Genomic DNA, 10,933 nt, shown 5'->3' with positions numbered 1-10,933 from the left:
CTAGCCATAGCAGAAATGCTAAGGGACCGGGCCCAGACCCTGTTTTCAAGCCAACAGCACCAAAAATATAACAAAACAAAATAAAAAAGCAAGCTCATGCTGGAGATGCTTTATTTAAAAAAATCACTATTTTATCAGCAACTTCTTATATGAATTGGAATGATTCATATATGAACTGGAATAATTTAATATTTTTTGTTAGTCCTGAGGTTTGAACTCAAGGCCTAGGCACTAAGCTCTTTTGCTCAAGGCTATTATTCTACCACTTTGAGCTACAGTACCACTTCTGGTTTTCTGGTGGTTAATTGGAGATAAGAGACTCACAAACTTTCTTGCCCAGGCTGGCTCTGAATCATGATCCACAGATCTCAGCCTCCTGAGTAGCTAGGGTTATAGGTGTGAGCCACTGGTGCCTGGATAGCTAGATTTTTTAATGTAAAAGAATAGACACAGTCATTGTTTGGAAATGCAAATCACCCCCAAGCTGAAAAGGTTTTATTTATACTCTGTTCTTCCATTCAGAAATGTTTATTGTCTCCCTATACTGACATTACAAAGTTTCACCTCTGCTTAAACTTAAATTTCATACAGGATAATGTAACATGATTTGATATAGGATGACATAGTAATGTATAACCTAGCAAGTTTATATATTTATAAAATTAATATTTACATATAAATATTGTTTTATATATAAACATATAAAATATATTTAACATAAATGTAGGTAAATATATATTTACATATAAATATATAAAATAGAGATGTAGCTCAAATGGTAGAGCACCAACCTTGAGTGAAAAAGCCCAATGAGAGTGTGAGGCCTGAGTTCAAACTTTAGCACCAGCACACACACACACACACACACACACACACACACACACACACACCAAGTCTCCACTGGAACACTGAGGTTTTGTTCTGCATTTCTCCCCACAAACATCCAATGATCACTTTGATTTTTCATACTTCTTTTTTTGTGTGTGTATGTGTACACCCCTCTACAAGACTGCAAACTCTTAAGCACGCAGAGTGTCTGTAGGTGCACCTGCATCTGTAGATGCACCTGCATCTACTACCCAATACATAAATGCTTGATTACAGTTTTATCAACAACAGAGGGCCCCTTAAGCCTCACCCCTGAATGCCAGTGGGTTTCTTAGGCTGTACCTTCCTGCAGCTTTTGCTATGGAGATCAATGAGAATGGGAAGCCCTCCCTCCCTTGGGATTCCACCACTTGGGTAAGGGAAAGCTTACACACACACACACACACACACACACACACACACACACACACACACACACACACACACCAGACTGCCCATCTTGCTTGTTGAGGCCAGCCCTGGACAGGGTGATGTCATTTGCATTTCAGGAGAGCACTTGGACTGCCACCGTGTAGTTCTGTGCTCAGGCAGGAGAAGGAACTGTTGGTGAGCGTCCCATTTAGTTGGTGCCTAACAGGTTTGCCTACCTATAAATATCCAGCCTGCTGATGTTTAACTAAAAAGCTGGCTTTTGATATAATGAGAAAGTAGTCATTAAAATGCTCATGAGATATCCAGAGATATCCATACATGGGACTTTGCGTTTCAGTTTAGGCAAAATCCTCTCTCTCTCATCCATGTGAAGCAGGAAATGGGACAGCAAACAGGCATGTAAAGAGAAGGACACTTAGCCAAGAAGGAAAGACAGTACGCCAACATCACGTGCCATGCAAGCTGCTTTCCTAACACCAACCCAAAGAAGGGTGTGGGATCCTCTATAACAGAATGATTTTTGTGTGTGTGCCAGTTCTGGGGTTTGAACTCAAGACTTGGGCACTGTTCCTGATATTTTTTTTTCTGAGTTAACTCTCTACCACTTAAGCCACAGCTCCACTTCCTGCTTTTTAGTAGTTCATTGGGGATAAGAGTCTCACAGACTTTCCTGCCCAGGCTGGCTTTGAACTGTGATCTTCAGATCTCAGCTTCCTGAGTTGCTAAGATTATAGGCATGAGCCACCTACGCCTGGCTTCAGTGGGACAGTTTTTTAAAGTGTGAGCAAAGGTGACAGAATAATTGGGTTAATGAGCAGGAGACCCAATCAATAAGGATTTTTGGAATACATTTTCAGAAACCAAATGCCAAGATCAAATAGACAAACTCATATACAAGCTCACACCTTTGAATAGAGATAGTCATGTTTTCCTGGTGAGATTTTTATTTTGTGCTATAAATTGGTTGCTTTAAAAAAAAAAAAAAACAAGCCAACCCTAGGATGGAAGTGTGACTTTGTCCTTTACCCATTAAATATTGCAAAGTCTTGCAACACAGCTTTCCTAACCCTCTCTGTGCTGCAATACTTTAGCACAGAGTTGAGAATAAATGGGGACTGACTGTAAATCTGTTTCAATGGACTTTATCAGGGTTGTTTTTTTCTTGTTTGTTTAGAGTTTAAGGCACCTGTCTGTACTTCATACACCATACATCCTCAAAATCCAGTTGGACAGCAGTGGCTCATGATAGTAACCCTAGCTCCTCAGGAGTCTGAGATCTGAGAATTGTGTTTTGAAGCCAGCCTTTTCAGGAAAGTCCATGAGACTTGTATTTCCAATTAAAAGCAAAAAGCTATGGCTCAAGTGGTAGAGCAAGCTAAAAATGCTCAGGAACAGTACCCAGACCCTGAGTTCAAGCCGCAGGACACACAGACACACAGACACAGACACACACACACACACACACACACACACACACACACACACACACACACACACACACACACAATCTGTCCTAGACTCTACTTTTGTCATTTTTTGGATTTATGGTTTTGAGTAAGCCACTTAATTTCTGGTCACCTCATTTTCCTCTCCTTTGAAATGGAGAAAATAATAATTACACATCTAGCTTGTTTTAGCACAAATTGGTACAATGTATGTGAAAGTGCTTTGTAACCAAAAGCCACTTTACTACTTATGATAATACCTGATTGATAAATAATCCGAGTTAAAATTCTATTGTCAGCCAGGTGCTGGTGGCTCATCCTATAATCCTAGCTACTCAAGAGGCAGAGATCTAAGGATCATGGTTCAAAGCAGCCTGGGCAAGAAAGTCCATGAGATTCTTATATCCAAGTAACCACCGGAAAACCAGAAGTGAAGCTGTGGTTCAAAGGGTTAGAGTATGAGCCTTAAGCAAAAAGAGCTTCGGGACAGCGGCCAAGACCTGAGTTCAAGTCTTATCACCACTACCACCACCACCAAAAAATTCTATTATCAAAAAAATAGTATTTGTACAAAAATCTACTGAAGAGCTGGGCACTGGTGAATTGTGCTTGTAATGCTAGCTACTCAGGAGGCTGAGATCTGAGAAGGGTAGAAAGTCTGTGAGAATCTTATCTGGCCTTAACTACCAAAACGCTAGAACTAGAGTTGTAACTAAAGTGGTAGAATGCTAGACTTGAGCAAAAAAGTTAAGGGACAGCACCCAGGCCATTGAGTTAAAGCCATATTACTGGAGCAAGCGTGCGTACGTGCACATGCACACACACACAAAGTCGACTAAAATCACTACTATCCAAGTTCACCATGATAATCCATACACCAAGGGACTTTATAACACTGTCATAGGGTATTTGAATAAGAAGGTTGGTCTAATTTTTTTCCTAGGCATTTATTTAGATTGCAATCTATTACTGACTAGTTTCAGAATCATTAGAACTGAGATATATTCTCCCCCAAAAGAATGCATGGTCATAGAGGAATACTGCCAACTCCATCCCAGCTCAGTCCCAAAGCTTTTGAGTGATTAAATCTCTTAGGACCCTGATCCTCAGATCTCAGCCTCCTGAGTAGCTAAGATTATAGGCATGAGCCACCAGTGTCTAGTGTCAGCTTTAGTTTTAAAAGACATATATATATTGCCATTGCCCCCCCCCCTCCCTACAACAAAAAGCAGCCACAATTCTGGACCCTGGTGGCTCATGGTTGTAATCCTAGCTACTCAGGAGGCTGAGATCTGAGGATGAAGGTTCCAAGCTAGCCTGGGCAGATAAATTCAAAGATTTGTATCTCCAATGAACCAGCAAATAGCTGGAAATGGAGGTGTGGCTCAAGTGGTTTAGGGCCCGCCTTAAGTGAAAGAGCAAAGTGAGAGTGTGAGGTTTGAGCTTGAGCTCCAGTACCAACTGGCACACACTCATACAAAACTGCCATAATAAGAGCCTAGTAGCAGGCTCAACACACTGAGAAGATTCCTGGTGCTCTATAAGCTTTTTTCTGCATGACAAACATTTAATTTTCCTCTATCGATAGGTGAGTGTATCGTACCACCCAAAAATAACAGCGAAGCAGCGTATCAAGAAGTGCCTTCTGCTGGGCGTCTGTGGCTCACGCCTGTAATCCTAGCTACTCAGGAGGCTGAGATCTGAGGATCATGGTTCAAAGATAGCCCAGGCAGGAAAGTCTGTGAGACTCCCATAAATCACTAGAAAACTGGAAGTGGCACTGTGGCTCAAGTGGTAGAGCGCTTGCCTTAAGCTGAAGAGCGCAGGGACAGCGCCCAAACCCAGAATTCAAGCCTCATGACCGACAAAAAAAAAGAAAGAAAGAAATGTCTTCCATTTTTCAGACAGAAACTGAGTCAGGAGCTGGACACAGGAGACTCTTACCTATTATCCTAGCTAATCAGGAGGCTGAGATCTGAAGATCACTGCTCAAAACCAGCCTCCGCAGATAAATCCATGAGGATTTTTATCTCTGATAAACAGGATAAAGCCAGAAATGAAGCTGTGGCTCAAGTGGTAGAGTGATTGATTTGGGAAAAAAAAAAAAAAGCTAAGGGACAGTGCCCAGGCCCTGAGTTCAAGTCTTAGCACTAATAAAAAAAAAGATTATTTTTAGTTTATGACTTGGGCTTTCTTTGAAATGAAAATTTTGCCTAAGGTGGGAAAATGATTTTCTATAAATAGCTTCCTGAGGATGTAGGTAAGACTATTTAACAAGTAGAAATAAAGTTACAGTGCTGTTTATTATGGTCTAGTTTCTTCTCAACATAAGCTGAAGATAGTGCTAAAATTAGAATACCACAAAGCAACAACAACAAAAAGGATTCTTGGGCAGAGGCTGGTCTTGATCTTGTATTAAGGGACTTTTACTGCACATGACCGTTTTTTAAAAATTATTATTTATGGGCTGGGAAGGTGGCTCAGTGGTAGAGCACTTGCCTTGCATGCTCAAGGCCCTGGGTTCGATTCCTCAGCACCACATAAGAAAAAAAAAAAAGCCGGAAGTGGCGCTGTGGCGCAAGTGGTAGAGTGCTAGCCTTGAGCTGAAGAGCTGAGGGACAGTGCCCAGGCCCAGAGTTCAAGCCCCACAACCGGACCCCAAAAAAAAATTATTATTTATATGTAATCTTTGCCACCTCTGAAACTGTAAGTTACCAAGTCACCTATTCCCAGATATCTCTTTTATAGACTTCAAACAGGTATTCAACCTGTATCCCTGCACCTAGGAAAGACCCAACAAGGACAACTTAGCTGGTGAAGAAACTTTAACCATTGGAAAAAAAAAAAAAACAAAATAACAATAACAACAACAAAACCCACATCACCCCCCAGGTCTCCCTTATTCTAGATACAGCAGTAAGAGCCTGGGGAGCCTGCTCAGGCTTTCCCGGGGAGGTGGGGGGGAGGGTGGAGAGGGAGGCGGGCCGCTGGGCCCCACCTGGGGAGATTGCCTCCCAGGGCATCTCAGGTTGCCCGCCCACGATTGGTGGTTGTGCTGGGAGGGAGGGTCCGCAGGAAACGCGACACTGGGGGACGCTGCCCCCTAGCTCAGCATGGAAATTTCCACTCTTTTTAGAAAGGGGGAAAGAAAAGAAGGAAGGGGTGTCTCCATCTACCCCCTTTCTGGACACTTTTCCATCTCAAACCAGGGCTTGGAAAAAAAAAAAAAAAGAGGCGGGTGAGTGATGATGAGGAGGATGATTTCTGTTCCATTTTAGAGACTTGTCAGCGTGCAAACTTTGGGGCCGACTCTGCTCTGATGGGTTTGTGCGCGCACACGTGTGCACCCGGTTCTCTCAGCCATTAGGGTGGGTTTCACTTTTTTTTAGGGGTCTGGGGAGGAAGACGTGAGATTGTGCGGGTTTTTCTACATTGTGGCGAGTCCTGAATGCTTCTTTTACTCGGGATGGTTCACTTTGGGTGTGTTATTGCTTGCGAATGCCTGGCTCGGTTTGAAGAAGATAAAGCCGGGCAGCAGGCTGGCGAAGGTGGTGGTGGTGGTGATGGTGGTGGTGATCCCCGCCTGCGGGCTTGGGGAGTTGGGGGGGGCGAGGGGATCCCCACTTGGGGCTGGTGGGAGGGGCAGGGATTCCCTGGGCCCTCCTTCCTTCCACTGCGGAGGGGGTCGGACCCCCGCGTGCTGGTGGCGGGGAAGCTCGACCTTCGGCTGGAGATGGTGCAGCCAAGGTGTTACCCGAGTCGCCGGGCGGACCCCTGCCCGGCGTCATTAGGGTGGGGAGGCTGGGTGCAAGGATTAAAATAGACCCCTTCTTTTTGACAGCTGGACAGCCACCCCTCCACCCCCCAGACAGGCAGTGTGATTCCTCGAGTAGGCGGGTGGGGGAGGAGGGCTCCACTTAGGGGAACTTCTAAAAAGGGGGTACCCTTTCAGAGGCCACGCGGGCACAGGGCAGGGCTTGCGTCCCGGGCCGGTGGGTGGCTTTGGAGGTTGCGCAAGTATCTTCGGATTGACAGGGGAGCGCGCGCGCGCGCGCGTGCAAAGGGAGGGTCGATGAGAAAGGCGAGTGTGTGTGTGTGTGTGTGTGTGTGTGAGGAAAGTGGGGTGCAAAGAGCAGAAGGAGGAAGGATGATGCTGGAGGCTGCGTGGGGGGAGCCCTCCCGAGGAGAGGATGAGGCTGCAGAAGCAGAGGGGAAGGGAGAGAAGGGAGGGAGGAAGGGGAAATGGGAGATGGAGGGTGATCGCAGGAACCCCACCTCCTCCCGATGGGAACCTCCAGGTTGTGGAGAGGTCGTGGAGAGCGGGAAAGGGCTCTGGGCACTGACACTGCTCTGGGGGCGAAGGAGGAAGAGGATGGCATGAGCCAGGGATGGCATGGGCCCGTGCTGCGCCCTGGATAGCCTTGTGTCAGTTGGAGATTCCCCCAGCTTCTCATGGAGAGGCTGGAGAGAGTGCACCCCGAGATCAGAAGCTGAAGGCTGGAGGAAAAGGGGTGAACCGAGCTGGGAGGGAACGCAGTGTAGGCATTTGAGGGGGCCACCGTGCCTGGACATCTGCTGGGGACTGGAGACACCAAGCTAGGGCCAGGCCGTCCCCAGCTGCCACCCGAGGAGTGGGGGCCCACCCGTGTGACACCTCCCCCTCTTCCCCGTCTTGATTGTCGCTGGGGAATAGCAGCGTGGGTCCCTTAGAGACAGAAGAGAGAAAGCCAGGGCTTTACCTTGGATGGGCAGGCCTCCCAATTTGCTGATTCGCTGCTTTCTTGCCACCGTCTTTATTTGCGTTAGGGGCAGCTGGCACGTAACGGTCAGGACTAGATGGGCTTAGGTTGGCACTGCAAAGACAGACCATCTCACACCTTGATCACACTTGGCAGGGCTTGGTAGCTAGGGACATTAGTGAGGTTTGGCTATAACTGCTTTTTGTGGACCTTTTTTTTGGAGGGTGGTTGAGAAGATGAACCCATGATTTGTGCGTGTGCGTGTGTGGGTGCGCGCTTGTGCGCCAGTCCTGAGGCTTGAACTCAGAGCCTAAGCACTGTCCCTTAGCTTTTCACTCGAGGCTGGCATTCTACCACTTGAGCCACACCACCACTCCCAGATTTTTGGGTGATTAGTTGGAGATAAGTCTCATGGACTTTCCTGCATAGATTGATTTGGAACTGCAATCCTTAGATCTCAGCCTCCAGAGCAGTGAGGATTGTAGGTGTAGGTAAGCAACCCATGGCCAGAAATTTTGTTGTTTTTATCATACAGCAAACAAGGTTCCAAAAGAAATTGGTAGAGTCTCTAATGCAACACAGGTGTGTGTGCCCGCGCGCGCGCGCGCGCGTGTGTGTGTGTGTGTGTGTGTGAGAGAGAGAGAGAGAGAGAGAGAGAGAGGAGAGAGAGAGAGAGATAGACAGACAGACAGAGACAGAGACAGAGACAGAGAGAGAGAGTCAAATTCTAACTAGTAAACTTACAGAAAATCTTGCTGTAATGGGAGTGGGTAATGAATGAAGTGCCATATGTATACACAGATGGGAAACATGGATTAGGCTAATCTATCACAAAGCAACACAAAGCTGGATGACCTGTATAAAGGGATAAGGAGATGGGAGGGAAGCCTGGGCTGGGCTCCACTAGATTAGTGATAGTAAGGGCTAACACTTAGGTAACAATTACAGTCTTTATTGCTTTAGTAGCCTTCCTTTCATTTATGCTACTAAACACCCTTATGAGACAGGTTCTACTATTATGCCAATCTCACGTACCATGGGGAAACATTTCTAGAAATTCTGTTTGAACATGAATTGTTCTTCAATATGAATGGACAATTCTCTCTCACTTTGTACTTTATCTTGAATAGAATCGTGGACATGATACATACAACATAGGCATGCACCTTCCTTTCTTCCTTCCTTTCCTCCTTGTTCTTGTCCTCCTCCTCTTCTCCTTCTCTTTCTCCTTCTCCTCCCTCTTCTCCCTCTTCTTCCTCTTTCTCTTCTCCCTCTTCCTTTCCCTTTCTCTCACCCTGTCCCTATCCCTTGCTCCTCTCTCCTCCTTCCTCTCTTCTTTCTCTCTGGAACTTGATCTCAGGGCCCATTCATTGTCCTTTAGCTTTGTCTGCTCAAGGCTGACACTGTACCACTTGAGCCACAGCTCCATACCAGGTTTTTATAGGAGTCTCATGGACTTTTCTGCCCTGGCAAGTTTTGAACCATGATGTTCAGATCTCAGCCTCCGAGTAGCAAGGATTAGAGGTGTGAACCACAGGTGCCTGGCTTCAACTTTTGTTTTAAAAAAACTATCTATCTCTATCTATTTTTATATATATCATTGCTATCAGGTACTGGTGGCTCACACCTCTAATCCTAGCTACTCAGGAGGCTGAGATCTGAGGATTGCCTTACAAAGCCAGCTCAGCCAGATCAGGCACTGATCTCCACTAGCAGTGGAGGTGTGGTTGAAGTGGTAGAGCACCAGCCTTGAGAGAGAAAGCTAAGGGACAACACTCAAACCTTGAATTCATACCCCAGGACTGCCCTCCCCAATATACACAAAAGACAGCTGTGAAGGGAGAGAACAGAAACGTAATGGAAGTCAACAAGCAATGGAGATGTGCTATGTGACACAGAGGAGGAAGCCATGGGGAAATGGAAAATCAGAATCACCTTCCTGTGACGGCTGACCTTCCTTGGTCTTCTTCCCACTCCACACAAGAACCTGACACCACTCACTCATTCCACAAGCAGCCGGAGTGCCATTATCTTCCAGAAACTCTCCTGAAGACTTTCTCTCATTCCTGACTCTCTAACATCAAGAACCAGGGTCAGGTAAATACAAGGTGCTTAGGAAATATTGGCTGAACAATAGATTCATGGGGGGGGGGGATGGATTAAACAGTTGTATTCTGCAGCAAAAAAAAAAAAAAAAAACAGAGGGGAGGGCAAGGAGGAGGCAGACATGAACACTGGCTGTAGAAAGAGGTCAGGGACTATTTTAAGTCTTGGTGGTATTTGAGCTAGGTTTTTGAAGCACAAGTAAAAGCCAGGCAAAGAACTGGAAGTAGCCAGGAGAGGGTTTGCAATGGACAGAGCAGCTCAGATGAAAAGAGAAGATAGGAAGGGGCTAGTTTAGGAATTTAGGGTTTACTACTCAGGGAGGAGAATGCTGGGCCGAGATCACCGGGGTTAGAGGTGGGGCTGGGGAGGGAGGTGTGGCCATGGAAATCCTTGCATAGTCTCTCTCCAGGTGTCCCCTAGCTCTGCCCCTCCTTTGACTGATGCTTAGTAAGCATTTAAAATGTCATAGCTATTATTGTTAAGTACTTCTACATCCAAAGTGTTATTTGAAATGCTAACCATGTTCATAATAATGTGTGTGTGTGGTGTGTGAATGTGTGTGTGTGTGTGGTGTGTGTGAATGTGTGTGTGTGTGTGTATGTGTGTGTGTGTGTGTGTGTGTGTGTGTGTGTGTGTGTGTGTGTGGTGTGGGCTTCAGCACTCTATAGAGTGTTTTGGTGTACAGCCCTGTACCACACCACCTTGTGTTTTTTTGTTTTTTAAATTTCTATTCATGATGGTTCTGGGGCTTGAGCTCAGGGCTTGTACTCTACCACTTGAACCACAGATCCACTTCTTGCTTTTTGGGTGGTTAATTGGAGATTCAAAATTTCACAAATCAAAGTGTCTGCACCTCCCTCCCCACATGCCAAGGTCTGACTTTGAACCATGATCCTTAGATCTCAGCCTCCTGAATAGCTAGGATTACAGATATGAGCCACTTAAATGTTTGTTTGTTTGTTTGTTTCATGGTATTATTTCCCTCTAGCACATTTTCCTGTCATAGAGGAAAAGATGGAAATTTGAGGGGACATGAAACAGGACTTGACAATTCTCATTCAGGTCAGTCCAGACAGAGGTTGATGTCATTCCCACAGGACAGGAATGAAACCTTCCCTTATTTCCTGTTGGCAATTGCTCCCAATCTGTCTAGTGTATATTGATCAGGAAAACAGGCCTCTTCTCCAGGTCCTGCGTCTTCTTACATTTCTCTCTCCTTCCTGCAGCCACCCCAATTGAACAAATGAAGGAAAAGTAGCTTCTTCCTCCTTTTTGGAATAGTATTTATGTTTCTAATAAGCTTTTCATTTATCTACTCAAGACCTGTGTGCTATTAACAGTTGATATGGTTTTTTTTTTGTTTTTTGTTTTTTTTTTTTGCTT

The 10,933-nt window shown here is 45.6% G+C and overlaps 1 protein-coding gene across 1 annotated transcript in view; it reads left to right on the top strand.

Moving 5' to 3' along the window:
- Window positions 1-5,856: 5,856 nt before the first annotated feature.
- The window catches only part of Slc38a4 (solute carrier family 38 member 4), a 77,564-nt gene continuing 72,487 nt past the window's right edge, over window positions 5,857-10,933 (top strand). The window contains exon 1 of the mRNA XM_070039430.1: window positions 5,857-5,943. The gene's annotated coding sequence lies outside the window, so the exon portion shown is untranslated. The remainder of the gene's footprint in view (window positions 5,944-10,933) is intronic.

This window comes from Dipodomys merriami, unplaced genomic scaffold (genome assembly GCF_024711535.1).
Source record: "Dipodomys merriami isolate MVZ:Mamm:240054 unplaced genomic scaffold, mDipMer1.0.p SCAF_10, whole genome shotgun sequence".
Classification (NCBI taxonomy): Eukaryota; Metazoa; Chordata; class Mammalia; order Rodentia; family Heteromyidae; genus Dipodomys; species Dipodomys merriami.
The sequence above is the reverse complement of the archived record's forward strand: the minus strand, read 5'-3'. Positions and strand labels throughout refer to the sequence as shown.